This window comes from Leiobunum rupestre, chromosome 10 (assembly GCF_980474605.1).
Source record: "Leiobunum rupestre chromosome 10, qqLeiRupe1.1.hap1, whole genome shotgun sequence".
Taxonomy (NCBI): domain Eukaryota; kingdom Metazoa; phylum Arthropoda; class Arachnida; order Opiliones; family Sclerosomatidae; genus Leiobunum; species Leiobunum rupestre.
The window spans coordinates 50205524-50223243 of record NC_143393.1 but is presented as its reverse complement, the minus strand read 5'-3'; the positions used below and the strand labels follow the sequence as shown (position 1 = coordinate 50223243).

General features: G+C 33.6%; 1 long non-coding RNA gene across 1 annotated transcript; it reads left to right on the top strand.

Moving 5' to 3' along the window:
* Nucleotides 1–231: 231 nt before the first annotated feature.
* LOC149926154 (uncharacterized) lies at nt 232–683 on the top strand. The gene is made up of 3 exons (XR_016477091.1): nt 232–324; nt 388–516; nt 587–683. It is a non-coding gene; the product is annotated as an uncharacterized LOC149926154 (long non-coding RNA).
* Nucleotides 684–17720: the final 17037 nt, after the last annotated feature.

Genomic DNA, 17720 nt, shown 5'->3' with positions numbered 1-17720 from the left:
TATCATGTTTTGGTATGCAGTTGCACATGGAGAATCTTCATTAGCTTTAAAATATTTCTTGTCAATTCTTTGAATGATGAATCTCTCCAAACGTCCTTTAATATTTGTCATGTGCGATAAAAGCTTAAAACTGGTGTCAAATACTTAATTCATTTGTCTCCGTTACAAATTTGAAGAAACTATCAGTTGGTACGATGAGGCTGCTGAGCAGCTGATAAAAGAATTCTTTGCTGTTTTGAAAGCTTTAAAGTAAAAGAGCAGATTTGTTGGGTCAACAATTGGATTGTCTTTTTTGAGTTGACTTATGCAAGAAGAGCATTGAAGGTTTGAGTAGCAGCGGTGAATTAGATATCCTGAAATGTAACTAAGAACATTTTGTTTTAGCAGGTTTGGACTTCCAATAGAATTACAAAATTCTAAGTCTTCATCGGAACATTGCCCCTGGCTTTGCGAGACTACAAGATTTTCAAAATTAGAATCCGGTGGTTTCAAGAGATTATTCACAGAGGCCGCCCTGTATGCAGCTCAAAATTGTTGTGGATTGGGATGATCACGGACTCGCGGTTGCCTCCTTTCTGTCTTATAGATCCAAGAAAATTATCTACAAAATCTTGGCTAATCCTGTCCGTTAATAAAAACTTAATTTTGGTTTTATCCTTTAGATCTTCCCAGAGGAGTAGCAAGGCTTGAATTGAAATTACCATTTTCTGAAATTTCCAATGGTGTAGTCATTAAGACTGAAAATTGTTGGCACAGCGGATGGTGTGAGCCTATTTTTAGTTCTAATATTCATGAAACTGGCATCAATGAACTTATTCGCGCAAATTATATGGTTAACGTGTAAATATTCCGTAGTTTTATTTGTAAGCCCATCATTATTTACATTTTTCAGCCACAAAATAGAACTAAACTTTATATTAAGTTAATATGCCAATAAGCCTATCTAATGAAAATGCGAATTTACTAGTCTTTTTCCTTTGGAAACTTAAAAAAAGATGAACAAGGATTTCTTGTTTTCAATATTTTACAATTTAAAACAAAAGAATATACCCCAGACCCACTAAATTATTTAAAAACCTTGTAAAACTAGCATTAAAAATCTGGAAAGTTTTTGCGTCTCTTTTAAACCTAACATCGAAATGCACGCGCTGTGAGAACGGCGCCACTGGTGGCGCCATCGCTCTTACGGTAGTAGTGGACATTTTTGGGAAAAAAAGTTAGTACGCTTTTTTGAAAGAGAGACGCCTCTCATAATCTTTACACTCTCTGCTGAAGGTCTCATTTTCGATGAAGCGTAGTAAATCTCGGTGTTTCCGTGGTAGAACATTCGCCTGTCGTTCAGGAGGAGTCGGGTTCTAAACAAGCCCGATGCTATCGCAAATTGAAAATAAGACGATTACCGTAAACAATTGGTGGAAACCCTGCCATTGGAAGTTGAGAGGTTGCATAACACTCAGCACTCGGTCCGTCCCAAAAATCAATGAGAAGAAGTTGAAGAGAAAACGCCCGTGCAAACAACAAACACAAACAACAAAATCCCAACAAACATAAAAACAACAGACTCAACACCCACAACCATTAAAACACAAACACAACAAACTAAACACACACAACCGTCATAACAAAAACTAAACAATCACACCAAAAGTCAATTAGAAGAAGTAGGTGCTAAGTCATACATAGAAAACGCACAAACACTCAACACCCATAACCGCAATAGCACAAACTCAACATTCCCACACTACACATAAACCTTACAATAACGAAATTTACAATATAACTGAGTTGAAACCGTCGTGACGGTGAGCGTAAGCGAAAAAAAGAAAACCAAACCCGACGCAACGCTCACCGTCCCACGATGGTTTTGCCAACCTTTAAATTCCGAGAAGCTGCGTACGCAGTGATTACACTTTACAAATGCGTACATAGTCCCCTCGGAGAGGTAAAAAGAGTGGCACGCCTCATGATCCCCAAAATTTGAAATACTGTATTTCAAAACTATATAGGGTGAAACGGTTCGGCACATTGGCCAGCAAGGTCACCAGATCTTACGTAATTTAAATTGCCATTAATAATTTAATTAATTATTTTATTTTCTTCGCCATTGTCTCCTCGATTCTTCAGCGGTGTTTATTGTATTAAACACCAGATTAACAAATTTCTGACTTACACTACTCTCCCAATGGAATACAAAAAAGTTATTTTAGCTTGGCCAACTTGTCACTTTTTCATGTCGTATTTCGCGCCAACGCTATTTGTACGTTTTCGGTGACGCTCTACAATTTTATCATTGCCAATTTTCTTACAGCCCATAGTGGTTAATTTAAAATTTTCAAAAAAAACGTAAACCTCTTTTCCATAGCTTACATACTGGAAAAATCGCCTTATTTATGAGACATGCCAAAATATTTTTTTATCAAGCAAGATACGTACTATAAGTAAGTTTACATTTTCTATTCAATTCCTTATCTCGGAGAGCTGGTGGTGGGCCAGTTGGGTGACGAACAGCCGGTGGATTTGTTGAACCTGTGCCAGGAGTTTTCTTCCCTGTTTTTCTTGGAAGAAGGAATTACGGGGGTTCTGCATCATCGTATTAGACTTAAACCTGGGACTGTTCAGTCTCCGAGACAGCCATATCCCCGTAGTACGCACGAAAATAACCTGATTGATAAGTAGGTCGCTGAGACGCTTAGGCGGGGGGGGGGGGTCATTCGGCCTTCGAAAAAAGCCTGGATGAGGTTTTAGATCGGGTGGGAAAGCCTAAATACATAAATCGGCTGGACCTTAAGTCCGGGTTCTGGCAGGTAAAGATGGCTCCTGAGGATGTTGCTAAGACCGCCTTCATTACTAGGGAGGGGTTTGAGTTTCTTGGGTATGCCTTTTAGGTTAACTGGTGCTCCGGCCACGTTTCAGCGCCTGATGTATAGGGTCAAACGGACAAATTCGTATCTATGTCGATAAGCGTGAGCCCAAAAAAGCTATACAACGTGTGCGCCACCGGGCCCAACGACCGCAGATATCATCAACGCCATGACCGGAATGACCATATTCACTAAACTCGACCTCAACAACGGATACCATCAATTAGAACTTGACGAAGCTTCAAGAGACATCACAAAAAACAATATCTTAAAGGGGGGGGACATGTGATATCCTACATAAAATATATTAGAATTTTATTTAAGAACCAAATTAAAGTCGCGATCATTATTTCGTTGATCCGCGCGGAAGAGCGAGCTTGGTTTTGAAAGTAAAAAGGGTTTTGAAAATATTATTTTTAGTGTTTGGATTTTTAACGGAAAGGACAGTTAAATAAAGAAATTTTTCAAACAACCTTCAATTACGCTTCGTGTTTCTTTTAACATTTACCTGTCCTGGGACATGACACCCCTCATGCAAATTAGTCAATTCTTATCAATAATTCAACGCAACGGCCGGCGAATACGCGAGGAAAAATGACATTTCTTCGTTTCAGAAATAGAATATCTAGGCCATAAACTTGACGCAGAAGGTCTACACCCTTTAAATTTCAAAATGGAAGAAATCATGAACGCGCCAGAGCCCGATAACATTGAAACATTACGTTCATTTTTAGGAATGATTTGAGTCACGAAGTTTGACAGCGGCAGAAGAAAACTACTCACAACTAGAAAGAGAAGCCTTGGCCATCGTTTTCGCTGTTACTAAATTCAGGGACTATCTGTACGGGAAGAAGTTTATACTCCTGACCACCATCAACCTCTAGTGTCATTGCTGTTATCACAAAAACCTGTACCACCCGTGGCAGCCGCCCGCATTCAAGATAAGCATTATTACTGGCAGCGTTCCAGAATGAGAAAAAGTTCCGTAAAGGTTCGAGAAAACAAAAAGCTGATGCCTTAGGTAGGTTACCTCTACCTCACACAGAAACCAGTAGCAGCATAGTACGTCTTTCTGATAAATGAAATTGATGAAAGTCCAGTTACAAGTCCTGAACTAGAGAAAATGACTACGGTTGCGAAATACATGCAGAATGGATTCCCTAAAAAGAAACTAGAAGGAGAAATAGAGACATACCAACGAAGACCGTTTTGAGTTTTCGAATTTTTCAATTTCGTTATGGACAACATGTTTTACCAGTCAAGAATTTAAAGACTTTACATCATCGAACGGAATAACACAAATGATTACGGCTCCGTACCATCCTCAGTCAAATACACAGGCAGAGAGGAGTGTGAGAATTATAAAAACTGGATTCTAGAAAATCTCTCGTGAAGTAACGGAAGAAATGGGAATATTTAATCAAGGACTAGAGAGGTTCCAATCTGGAAGTCTAGAGGACACCACTATCATCAGGAAAAACCCCGGCTGCACTGATGATAGGGAGGAATATAACTACAAGACTCGTACTATGTCATCCACTGTACCACAGTTAAAAATTAACCCATGAAGACTCAGAGGGAAGAAAATGCTTAAAATAAACCTGCGAAATTAATAGCAAAACTAACAGTTACCAACCAATTTATATCAAGAATTACGGACGAGGATCTCGTTGGAAAAAAGGGAAGATAACAGCACATCTAAGAAATATGATGTATCAAGTGGAAGTGGTATTTGGCACTGTACGAAGACATCAAAACCACATAAGACCTTAAGTTCAACAAGCAACGGAGCCCATTCTCGTTCCTGAACGTAAGACTGAGGTTTTCGAAACAACTACTAGCACAGACATAACCGATGATGTTTTAACATGGAAGTAGAGAATAACTAAATATGAACCCTTTTTTCCAAGATGGCCGCCAAGATGGCCACCAAAACAACCCCCCCACACCCCAAAAATATTTTCAAAAATTAAAAAATTTTTGTCCTTGGAAAAATCGAAAATATTTTTGTTTTCAAATTTCACCTTGAAGATAATCTTTGACCTCGACGCCTGACACCTGTCAACAACCACTAAGCCTCGGTCTATCAAATCAACAAGTTTGGTCACGATCGGACAAGGTCGAACCGAGATATCGGCGGTAATGTGTAACCCCACCAAATACTTATGTTAAATTACTTCTGATATCGTTTTTTCGTTTTTTTCGTTTTTTAGCGGTTTAAAATGCTAATTAGTTATTTGCGAGATGGGGAAACGAATTCGCGACCTTCGCTTTATACCCTTGGCGGTTTTGGCCCCACCCAAAATACTTTAAATAATTAAACTAATATAAATAAGTTATTCGCAAATATTTTATTATTTTAAAAACAATGCTAGTTTAAGTAGTCAAAAAAACACAATTAGTTATTGTAATATTTAATAACTATGATATTTCAATATATTTTTTAAACACTTAACAACATATGAAACACTAACAATAAAACTAAAAGCTAACAAAATTAATAATAAAGAATTAAAGAAGGTTGTATAAATAATTTGAAGGCTGAAAAATATAAAAACAAATGTTAAAAAATATTTTAAGTGTATAATAAAAATAATTATAATTACATCAATTCGTAGAAGGTATTTTTCCTCTTCGGTACAAAACGAGATGTCGGGTTGGAAATTCAGGCTAGAATTTATAAATATAAATAAATTAACCTATTAAAAACGAATATATCTAAAAAATATTTACCACAAGAATTCTTTTTGTTGCTCTATCATCGCACGAATAAAACACTGGTTTTGGTCTTAATCGCTTCGGAAGTATACAGTTCGAGAATGTCTGAATTAAAACAGATCGAATGATGTTCAATGCCAACATGTTGAATTTGATCTAACATACGAAGTTCAGACTTTAAATTCTTGTGATTCCATCGCGAAATTTGACGAGTATTACAAAGAATAAACATTCTTACTACTCGAAGAGAAACAATTTTAAAGATCGCGGCAAAGAAAGTACAGGCTTTAGATGTAATTCACCAGACATCTTGAGTCTAGATTTCTCCTGGTAAAATCCTTTACATTGAGATTTTATAGTTTAAGCCCGACTTTTATTTAAAAATTTAAAAATATTGTCTTTGGGAATAATTATTAATTTTTAATACAACGAAGGTTAACTAATTATCACTATCCTTCTTAAACATGTTTTTATAAATTAATAAAAACAATTATATTCAATTTTTAAAAAAACAACCTAGTACAAAATGTACTTAGACATTTTTCAGTTAATATACTAATCAATTACAAAAACAAACATAAAACATTAAAGTTTAACAGATATTAGTATAAAAAAGTACATAGAATACATGAAAAAGAACCGGAAAAAAACCAGAAAAGAATAATAAATAATCAATGGGTCGTTTGATATGAGCGGTAGGATCAAGTGTATATAGCGAAAAAGATGAAGAAACAAAAAAAGATAGCGCAAGAGATGAAGAAACAAAAAAAATAATAATAATAGAAAAACATTAAATCTAGTACAAAATGTACTAATAAAAATTCTTGAAAATGCGTTGAATAAAAAAGATGAAAACAAAGGATTTTTTAATATAGAGAAAAAAGAACTTTACACCAATCCCAACATTAAATTAATAAAGCTAGTTAAAAAAGAAAAAGTAGATTATGAAATATTAAAAACAACCTCCACCGCCTGAATTAAATTAATAAAGCTAGTTGATTTGGAAAACATATTTAAACACTTAATCTTTCTAAAATAAAAACATTTAAAATAAAAAATATAAAACATTTTAAAAATTAAAACCTTTCACCAAAATAAACAAATTAAAAAATAAAAACACAAAAAAGTCTTTAAATAAAAAAATTAAAATTTTATAAGGTTTGAGTCCTATTTCAAAAAAATAAATAGTTTTAGTTTTTTTAAAAAATAAATAAATTTTTGTAATTACCTTGAGTCGCAGTTGGAAAAGTTGCCGACGATCGATTAAATTTTGATTCGGTCGAGATAATTTGCAACTAAATAAAAATATTTATTTTAATTATTGTAATTATTTTTTAAAATTAGTATTCCTTACTCTAAAGTTGTAACTATTTTAACTTCTTGTCGATCCAAATCATTAATAAAAAATAGAACGATCATGCCTAATTCCAAACGGATGTTATACCGTGTTAGGCGAAAGTCAGTGGTAATAGATAAATGTTTTTTTCGGAAAAAGGAAACTTGTTGTAATTGAAAGAGTAATAAAAGGTCACGTTGAAGGCTCCTACGATTTTTATGTTGACGGAACCATGGGATCTTATTTAAATTTTTATATAGGCGCATATGTTTTCCAATTAGGCGTAAAATTTCGTAAGAAAACCAGCCTTCAAGAGAGGATTGAGTGTGGAACAATAAGCCGTCAAACTCAAAAGCCTCGTGGGGACAGACAAAATTAACAGAATGAACGTCAAATAGACAAGAATTGTTATTGATTCTTCTAGAAAAAACCGAAGCGAAAACAGCTGGCGATAATTTGAAAGAATTTTTTATAAAGGGACAGGCAAAAACAATTTTTTTAAAGGGTTCTATTAATGCTTTACACTCAAGAAAGACAGTTCTCATACAGTAATTTTCAACTCTAATTGAAATATCGTTAATTTTAAAAAGGTTATAATTCCTAACTTTACGTAAAGCTAAATATTTTAGTGAAAAGGGGTTAATAGCGAGAGGATGAGTAATCTTACCAGAAACAGTCAAAACTTCGCGAGAGTCCATGGTTTATAAAAGGTACACGGTGAAAGACAGTCTTTTTATAAGAAAAATTTCAGAATATTTAATTTTTACATCCTGATTTTAACCTGTTTTAAAATCAAGTCAAAAGACAATTTTTTATCAAATACACCCTGCAGAAATATAATTTTATCCATTCGTTTAAATTTTATACCTCGCAGAAATATATTTCTTCCCATAGAATTTTAAAACATCTAACCCTGTAATTACCAAAATTCTTACATCCATAATCGATTTTTAAAGCAAAATAATATTAAAACTCTTAGGGCGTTGTCTTTTTTGTCACGAAAATTAAATATAAAGCCCTTCAAAAAAATAATTAATAATTTTATATTTTTATACATGTCTACATATTTAAATTGTTATTCACAAACAATTTTAAATACCATTTACATACTGATAAATTATAACTAGGTTCTATCCTTGTAGTATTAATCACTTTAATATTCAAGGTTTTATATTTTGAAAAAAATTAATGAAAAATACATTTGGTATAAAAGGGCAAAATTTTCTATTGAATCATAACAGGCTAAAATGGCTTCCACAAGTAATAGTCAAATCTCCGAGAGTCAGGTAGTTTCAGTTTTCGATAGTCCTGAACAGGAAATGTTATTAGAGTCTGACGAATCGGATGGGGACTATATTCAAGAGGTTCGTCGCATGTCAAACATCGAACAAGTTGGAATCGAACAATCAGTGAAAGTCAAGAAAGGGGGAGTGTCTTACGAAACTAAAACTCCGAGAAAAAAAGCGAGCGACAAGGGATTATATCTAGATATCCAGATATATTCATATAAAAACATCAAACATCTTCCTCAAGATGAACTCTGGAAGGGTGATTATAAGAGGGTGAAATTCTTAGCTAACACCCTATCCATGGATGTTATTCGAATAATAAACTCAACAAACAGGCTGAAAAAATTAATTGAGCAGACGGAAGGAAAAATTGTTGTTCCACCCACGAAGGCAAGTTAAACTCATTAATTAATTATTCGTAATAGTAATTAGAATAATATTTTAGACCTGGAAACGAAATTAGAACATGGAAGACTCCGACGAATACGATTCGGACTCTCAATTAGACTTTTCATCGTTAAACAGTTTTAATTATAAAAAGTTTTATAAAATTAAAAAATTAAGCCCTAGAAATTCAAAAAAGTGGAAATGTAAACAACTGGACATTGACCTAGAACTAATATACTTAAACGAAATCCCCACACATTTATTTTTTACAGTATTTGAAAAGATTCTGTCCAAAATTATCAAATACGTAAAACAAGAAGCACCCGGTTTCGATTTCCTCAGATTTGCAATTCAATCGGAAAATTTAGAACATCCAATTAACATTAAATTTATTAAAATTGATCAGTTAACTGTTTCGCGAATATTTAACCATATAGCTCGCGTTGCTCAATCAAAAAAAGATTTCTTACTAGATGGAGAAATTAAATTTAGTATAATTCTTTTGAAATCCCCACAGAAAATGGGAAAAAAATTTTTATCTCTAAAAAATAGAGATATTATCGATCTTGATGCTTTTTTAAAAACTAAAACCAATTTTTACTATATCAATAATATCGATAATTTGTGCGTAGCAAGAGCCCTTACAGTCGGAATAAAACTCTGTGAAATTGCCGAGTACAAAAAGAATAAACTTCCATTAACAACCGTTCTTAAAGAATATCGAACCTTAACACGCTTTCGTAGTAAATTACAAACTAAAGCCGCTAAGAAATTACACGATGATGTAGGAATTGCTCGAGGCGCTGTAGAAATTGGTGATATAGCTAAATTTCAATCATATTTAGCCCCAAAGTATCAGATAATAATATTTAACGCAACGGAAAATTTTCAAATTTATTTCAAGGGTTTTCCTCCTGCCGAACACAAAATTCTACTTGTAAAAATTGGCACGCACGTTCATTTAGCTAAAAATCTTCATTCCATTTGGGGCGGTGTAGCTTCATGTTTAAATTGCGAAAAAATTTTTTATTCCACCACACATAGAAACAAGCACCACTGTTTTGACACTAGAAATATTAAATGTAAAAGATGTTTAGGTCGAGAATTTCACGAAATTTTAGAAATTCCGTTAATTCGTTGTAAACTTTGCAATAGATATTTAAAACAAGGGGAATGTTATAGTTTTCACCTAAAAAATGAAACTTGCAAGCTTTTCCACAGATGCGAAAAATGCTGTGTTCAATTTGAAACTTCAAAAACTCACAAATGTGAAACAGCTTGCGAATCTTGTAAAATCGATCATCCTCCAAACCAACATTATGTTAAACAGTCGACATTTAAAAAGAATCCAAGATCCTATGTATATTTCGATATTGAAACCATAATCGAGAATAATGTGCATAAACCCATGCTCTTAGTGGCCCAAAGTGAAATTTTAAATCAGCCTGTGGAAACCACGGTTTTTGAAGGACAATATTGTGTAAATAACTTTCTCAATTTTTTGTTTCAACATGAAACTATTTTACTTATGGATGGGAAACGAAAGCGAAAAACAATTAGGCCGAAATTTACCAACCTCATCGTAATGGCCCATAATCTAAGATCTTTCGACGGAATGTTTATTATTTCTAAATTAATTAATCATGTCATTCCCGAGGTTATTTACGATGGAGCCAAGATACTCACTATTTATATTAAAGGGGTAGACATTCGTTTTGTAGATTCTTTGAACTATGTTAGTGCTCCTTTAAGACATTTTCCTAAAATGTTTTCTTTGCCTCAATCTAAAGGATATTTTCCCTATATTTTTTGGACAAAAGACACTTTGAACTATTCAGGTAAAATTCCGGACGAAAAATACTTTGAACCCCATAAAATGAAAGAATTTGAATACCGAGAATTTAAAAATTGGTATTCACACAAACAGCTCGAACCGGTCTATTGTATTAAATCAGAATCCAGAGCGTATTGTCTTTTAGATTGTAATTTATTACGCTTAGCTATGCAGAAATTTCGCATCTTATATAAAGAACTAATTGAAATTGATATCAGTAATTATGGGGGTATTTCTCTTTCCGGGGCACTTAATAATGTATTTATTGACAAGTTTTTAGAACCATATACACTATGTACTATTCCTGCTATCGGTTTGGCAAGTAGACAGAATCAAAGCGAGATTGCATTAAAATATTTATCTTGGTACGAGAAGGAAAATAATTTAATTTTGCAAACTGTCAGAAGTTCAGGGGGAGAACAGTCTGTAGGACCGTATTTTGTAGATGGTTACTGTGAAAATCCACCCATAGTAATTGATGTAATGGGTGATTTCTGGCACGGTTGTCCAAAACATTTTTCTGGCTCGAGCTTTAATTCAATTGTCGGAAAAACATTCAAAGAAATTAGAGAAAGGGAATTAGACCGAAAAGAATTTATTGAACAAAATTTACCAAACCATACATATATTCAAATTTTTGAATGTGAGATATTAGAACTGTTGAGAAAAAATGTCGAGGCGAAAGCATTTTTTAATACAATTAAAATCATTCCTAAAATTAACCCTAGAGATTCGCTAGTAGGTGGCCGTGTAGAAACAATTAAACTGTATCATGAAGTAGAGCCCTTACTTGGAGAACAAATCCGATATTTTGACTTTTGTAGTCTGTACGCCTATTGTTTACAAAAAATGGAATACGGTTGTAAAAATGTTAAAGTTATCACACACAATTTTGATTATGCCCCAGACGCGTATTTTGGAATAATTAGTTGTCGAATACTCCCCCCCAGAGACCTCTACTTACCCGTTCTTCCATACCGATTTAATAAAAAACTTTATTATCCTTTATGCGGAAGTTGTGTAATAAATAATGACAGCAAATGTACCCACAGTATTGACGAACGCGCTATAACGGTAGTCTTACCCTCGGTGGAAATCTACTATTCAATAAAAGAATGTAACTACAAACTATTAGAAATTTTCGAAGTATATCACTATAGTATTACAACAAATTTTTTCAAACCATATATAGACATTTTTTTTAGAGCAAAAGTTAAAAATTCAGGATTTCCACCCAATATTAAAACATATCAAGAGCAAAAAGAGTATTTAGACGCGATATACGAAGCTGATGGAGTAAGGTTAGAGCCTGAGGAAATTGTTGATAACCCATCCTTAAGAACTTCCGCGAAATTGGCGCAAAATTCGTTATATGGCAGAATGGCGTTAAGAATGGACAAATCATCAACTAAAATTATTCATAGATACTCCCAATTCACCGAGATTATAGCAGACACATCGAATAAATTAACAGACTTTCATTTAATCAACAACGATGTTGCCATGGTAAGCTATAAAAAAAAAAGTGAGCTTGCACCAACTTTTCGCAAAGGTAACGTTATAGTGGCTTCCTTTGTCACCAGTTACGGTCGTATTCATCTGCATAAGCTAATTAATAGGCTGGGGAAGCGTGTAATTTATTATGACACGGACGGAATAAAATTTACACATAAACCACACGAGTGGCTACCCCCCCTTGGTGGTAATTTAGGTGAACTTACGTGTGAGACTCCGAATTCATATATCACAAAATTCGTATCAACTGGACCAAAAAGCTACAGCTATAAACTTGAAAATAATCGGACAATTATAAAACTTAAAGGAATAACTCTTACCAGGGAAAACTCAGACATCATACATTTCGACGCCTTCAAACAAATGATTTTTGTGCCAAATACCGAGTTTAAGGTGAAAATTCCCTTTAACGTAATAAAAGATAAGTACAAAATGCTTTTACGTGTTGGCAACTTAAGTAAAACTTTCAAAAAGACTTTTTGTAAACGTGTGCTACAAGATAATATTTCCAGTGTTCCCTATGGATATTTAGAATGTGAAAATGGCGAATTGTAAAATAAAGTTGTCTTTTAATTATAAATCTAAAAAACATGTAACAAAAAAACTTGCAAAACAGGTGTCATTTAACCACATAGTTATCGTAAATGAAATCTCTTCCGAAAATCGAGTAAATACTTTATTTTTAAATAACCTAAGATTTAAACTTTTAACTTCCAAAATTGAATTTTTACTAAAAAACGGGAATTAATAGTTTTTTTTGGTGAAGGAGATATTATGATTTTATTTTTTATTCAAAATGTTATTTTTGTATGTTATTTTGAAACTTTATATAACTGGTGAAGGGATGGTTTTGATAAGAAACATTAAACTTTAATAAAATAATTTTTTAAATTTAAAATGTGTTTATTTTTTCATATATTCTATAAAACAGACAATGTACTAACAAAATACGTAGTATGTTGTTTTTGTTTAAACAGTAATGTCTTATATAAAATTTCTTTCACCGTTTCGAATGATGGTGTCAGGACCTACAATGTCGGGCAAGTCAGCATGGGCGAACTCACTAATTAGATGGAGGAATGAATTAATTGATAAACCTCCTATTAAAATTATTTATTGTTATTCGGTTTGGCAATCAGGTTACCACGATTTATCTCAGTTTTTAACCGATATAGAGTTTATTCAAGGACTTCCGCCAATGGACAGCGAGTTCTGGGAATCAAATAAAAATTCTTTACTTATTATTGACGATTTAGCAGACGAACTTTACAAAAATGATCAAATTGCGAAATTAGTTACCGTAGACAGTCATCATTATGAAATTTCAGTTGTATTAATCTCACAAACCCTATTTCCTCGAGGCAAACAATCTCGTTTAATCTCTCTTAATATGTCATATCTAAATCTGTTTAAATCTCCTCGAGATCTAAGTCAAATCCAATATCTGGCCAATCAAATATCTCCAAATAACACAAAAATAATTAAAATGGCCTACGATATGGCTACTGGAGAACCTTACAATTCGCTATTTATAGACACATCTGTAACCACTCCAGATAGCTTACGATTAAGATCGTACACATTTAATCAAAACGGACCACAAATGGTAGTTTTTTCCAATAATAAATAATTTACTATATTATTATCAAGTTCATTAAAGAAAATGACACCAAAAAAGACAGTACGTAAAAAAACTACTCCTATTGCAAATCCCTCTGACAGGTTTAAAACACACTATCCATATTTAAATTTATTGTATAAATCTAAAGGAGGGGTACGTAAAACTTTATTAGCTAACAGTTCTCCAAAGCAATTAAAAGCCTTACAAAGCGTTTGCAAAAACTTGAAAGGTGGTGGAATTATATTATCTAAAGCCAAAAAAAAACAACTTTCTAAATATAAAAAAACAATACGTTTCTTAGCCAGTCCGAAAATTTCGCAAAAAAAGAAGCGTGCTCTAATAATTCAGAAAGGTACGGGATTCTTCATACCGGCTTTATTAGGCTCTATTGTTCCTTTAATTGCCAATTTATTCAATAAAAGATAAAATGAAAAAAATGATTTTAGTTCCCGCCTCGAGTGTCGGACAAATATCTCAAGAAAATAAACAGCTTGTTTCTCCCCAGGAAACGTATTATAACTTATTAGATAATGAGTTGCAAAATATATTAACTTCTAATTTAAACAGCCGCTCTAAATTGCGAGAATTTCTAAAAATACTGAGCGAGGCCCGGGAAATGAGAAAAGCGATACCGGTACCTAAAGTTGAAATTACAAACTTTCAAGCCCCCGGACCTGTTGCTCCATTAAATTCCCCGTTCACCTCGCAAATTTATTCACCCTTCAAAACGCCCGAGGGAGTTAACGCTGGCGACGCTGCGGAGGTTCGTTTAAATACTATGACACGCAAAATGAAAGAATATCTCAGCGAGAGAGAAAACGATCAGAGTAGAAAATTCCCGAGTCTCTTAAAAAATGTAGAATCTTGGAAGAGGAAAGCATCTACGCCGATTGTTAAGCAACAAAAGACAATTACCGATGATAGAATGCGTAAACGATTAAGTCGAGAAAATGAAATATTTGAAGAATACTTAGAAAATACCGATATTGGAAGTCAATTAAGTCAGGAAGAGGATTGGGATCGAGAGCTGTCTTTGGAGGAGGAGGGTGCTGTCGGTGGTGTTCCAATATCGCCGCAAAAAAAATTAAAATTACCACCCCCCCCCCAAAAAATCGCCGAGGCCTAAAAGACAGACCCGCCCTCCTTCTCGTTGGCAAGAATAATAAAAAATGTGTAAAAATAATTATGTGTGAAATAAATAAACATTTTTTTTATTTTAAACAAATCGATTTATTTCGTTTCCACTCTTTCATCAAATGAATACATATATTCAACAACGCTAAACTATCGTTTCTTTTTAAATCGAAATTATACAATTCGTTAATTATTTTACTGTAAGAAATCCCCATACATCTCGAGGTTAGAAAATAAATCACATGTGGTCCGCAGTTTTGGCTTTTATTTGATTGAAATTTATGAGTATTGTGTCGAATACGCTTGCTATATCGCTCTAGCAAAAATCCATAGTCACGATGTGATCTTCCTAGAGAACAAAAAAAGTCCAGAGTGTCGCCCGATTTGTAAACAGCCGTCCAATGAGACCCTGGAAGCGTATCGGGATCGGTGTTGATTACGAAACAATATGATTTTTTTTTAATTGGAACTTTTGGTAATCTATTAGCGGGAAACACTCCGATAAATTTATCTCTCGAACGGGGGTCACACTTAAGTATAGCTTGGATTTGATTAGTATTCATCTTTCACGTCACTGTCAAAATGCATAATTTCTCATATTGATCTTTTGTTAAGTTGATTCCTCTGATAGATGGTTTTAAACTACCGTCTTCTTTTTTAAAATGTCGCACGTCAAAAGTTTCGTTACATTTTACAAGGTACGTGTCTCTTCCTAAATTAAAGGCTTTGTCGCAAATTCCAATATCTAAGCTGTATTCTGGACTTCTTTTTTTAAATTTCATCGCGGAGGAAACTATTGTGGCACTAACACCAAATATTACAATCGCGAGACCCAGGAGAATGTGAACTTTACCCATGGATAACAAATTGTTGAATAAAGACTGTAGCGCTTTACACTTGAATTTTAACTATTTCTTGAGCGTAAAAAGCTCCTTTAATTATATTGCCGGTCAAATCTTTCACAATATACATACAGGGATCTCTCGTAATTACTCTATGAATTTCAAATATTTCGGCTGTAAACGTTCCCTTGTATGCCTTATCAAATGTTGTTTTTGCAACTGCTAATCGAACTTTATCCCCAATTTTTAAACTTGCCTTTCCAATCATACTAAGATTGCCATAGTTTTTTTCCCAAATTGCCGATTCATTGTTTTTATTGACATCTTTAGGGGCGATTCCCGTTGTTGAATGTTTTCGAGCGTTATAAGCTTTTGCAATTAATGGTAGTTTATTAAGATAGTGTAAATCGCCGGTCTTGGTAATTATTTTAAAAATTTTAGATTTTACCGTGCGAACGAGTCTCTCGACCATAGAAGCTTTTTTCTCGGAGTACGTGAGGTAATGTTGTATGTTATAACGTTTTAAGAGAGCGCGAAATGGGGCGTTTCGAAATTCTGTCCCTGCGTCGGTACATAAATTAAGGGGTACCCGTTTTTTGAAAATCTCTCTAAAGGACTTCACAATCTCGCTCGAGGTTTTATTTTTAATTGGCAGAATGAAAGCGAATTTGCTTAGAATGTCCTGAACTAATAACGTATAGCGGTACTTTTTATTAAAAGTTTGTAAAATAGGGAGGTCTAATAAATCGGCCATAAATGTCTCATCAATCGTCGTTACATATAATTTGTTACGTTTAAAATTTAACCTCCTAGCTCTGTGTTGTGTGTAGGTTGGTTGTTTACTGAGAAAATTTTTAATTTCTTTTTTCGAAATTTTGGGAAATTTTTTTCTTAAAGTAACACTGTCAGAATAACTGTATGGGTTTTCAACATCGTAATAAACTTTACTTAATTGTTTGTCTGTTTTTGACAACACCATCTTTAAATGTGTGAATAGAAATAATAAAAACAGATTATAGTAAAAGTTTTTATTTTAATAAATTAAATCGCATTTTAAGTTTGAAACATTTTGTACAATATCAAAATATAATTGACTTTCTACTATTAAGGGATCAAGTCCAAATTCCTTTTGGAATCTTACAACAATATGATCGTAGTTTAATTGGGGGATAGCTATTAATATCATATTTTCCACTCGGTCTTCAAAATTTGTGCTAAATCCTAGTTTACAAGAGACATCGTGAGCAATCGAAGATTTACAATGCGGATTCTCACAATTTTCGGTAATTTCAAACATTTTATCCGTAAGCTCATGTACAATTATGTCACGCATAATATTTTTTGCCGACAAAATTAAATTAATCTCCTGATCAATTGTATGTTTACAATGTTTTAATCTTTTCCACCCTGCTTGGTTGAGATTAAAACCATAATTTGTAGAATAGAAAAGATGATACAAATGGTTTTTTCCTCTGGCACAAGCACGCACATCCACGAGTTTTTCCTTTTGTCCCTTGAAACAGTCGATTTTTATCTTTGAACCTTCAAGCGGAAGCCAGGTGTGAAAACTAGCAACTTGGTCTTCAAAAAAATCAGTTATTTCCTTTTCGAATGTGAATAGAGATTGCCAGGCTTCTAAATTCAGTTCAAATTCGGCGCAAGTGTCTAGTCGGTAAATTTTGATGGATGGATTTACATATCCTAGCACCGTTACTTCTTGTTTGGGTGAGAGACTGTGAGTTCGAGACATCTTTACCACTACGATTTCGCGAAACAACTAATCAATCTTTGCCCTCGTTGATTGATTTTATTCCGTAATATACGTAACTTGACGCTCTTGGTTAATGACAAATCGGTTTTCGTATTCTCCAATAATAATTATGTTTTGAATATTAGTTAAGGGGGAAGCAAACTTCATTACCATACGTAAACTACCATTTCGTTGAATTGAGAGGTTGTTAGAGTTTGCCGAGGAATCGTAAGTTAAATCAAACGCGAATAATGTATTACCGTTTTTATAATTTTCGTAATCAATACAATTACCAGAGTTATTTCCAATTAAATCCATTGCCGAGAATAGTGAATAATACGACCGAGTATAGAGGTTTTTATTAAAATCTGGAGTTAGAGCAGTTTCTGGTATATTCTGGTCGTCTAATGAAAGTTGTAAGAACGAGAGATTA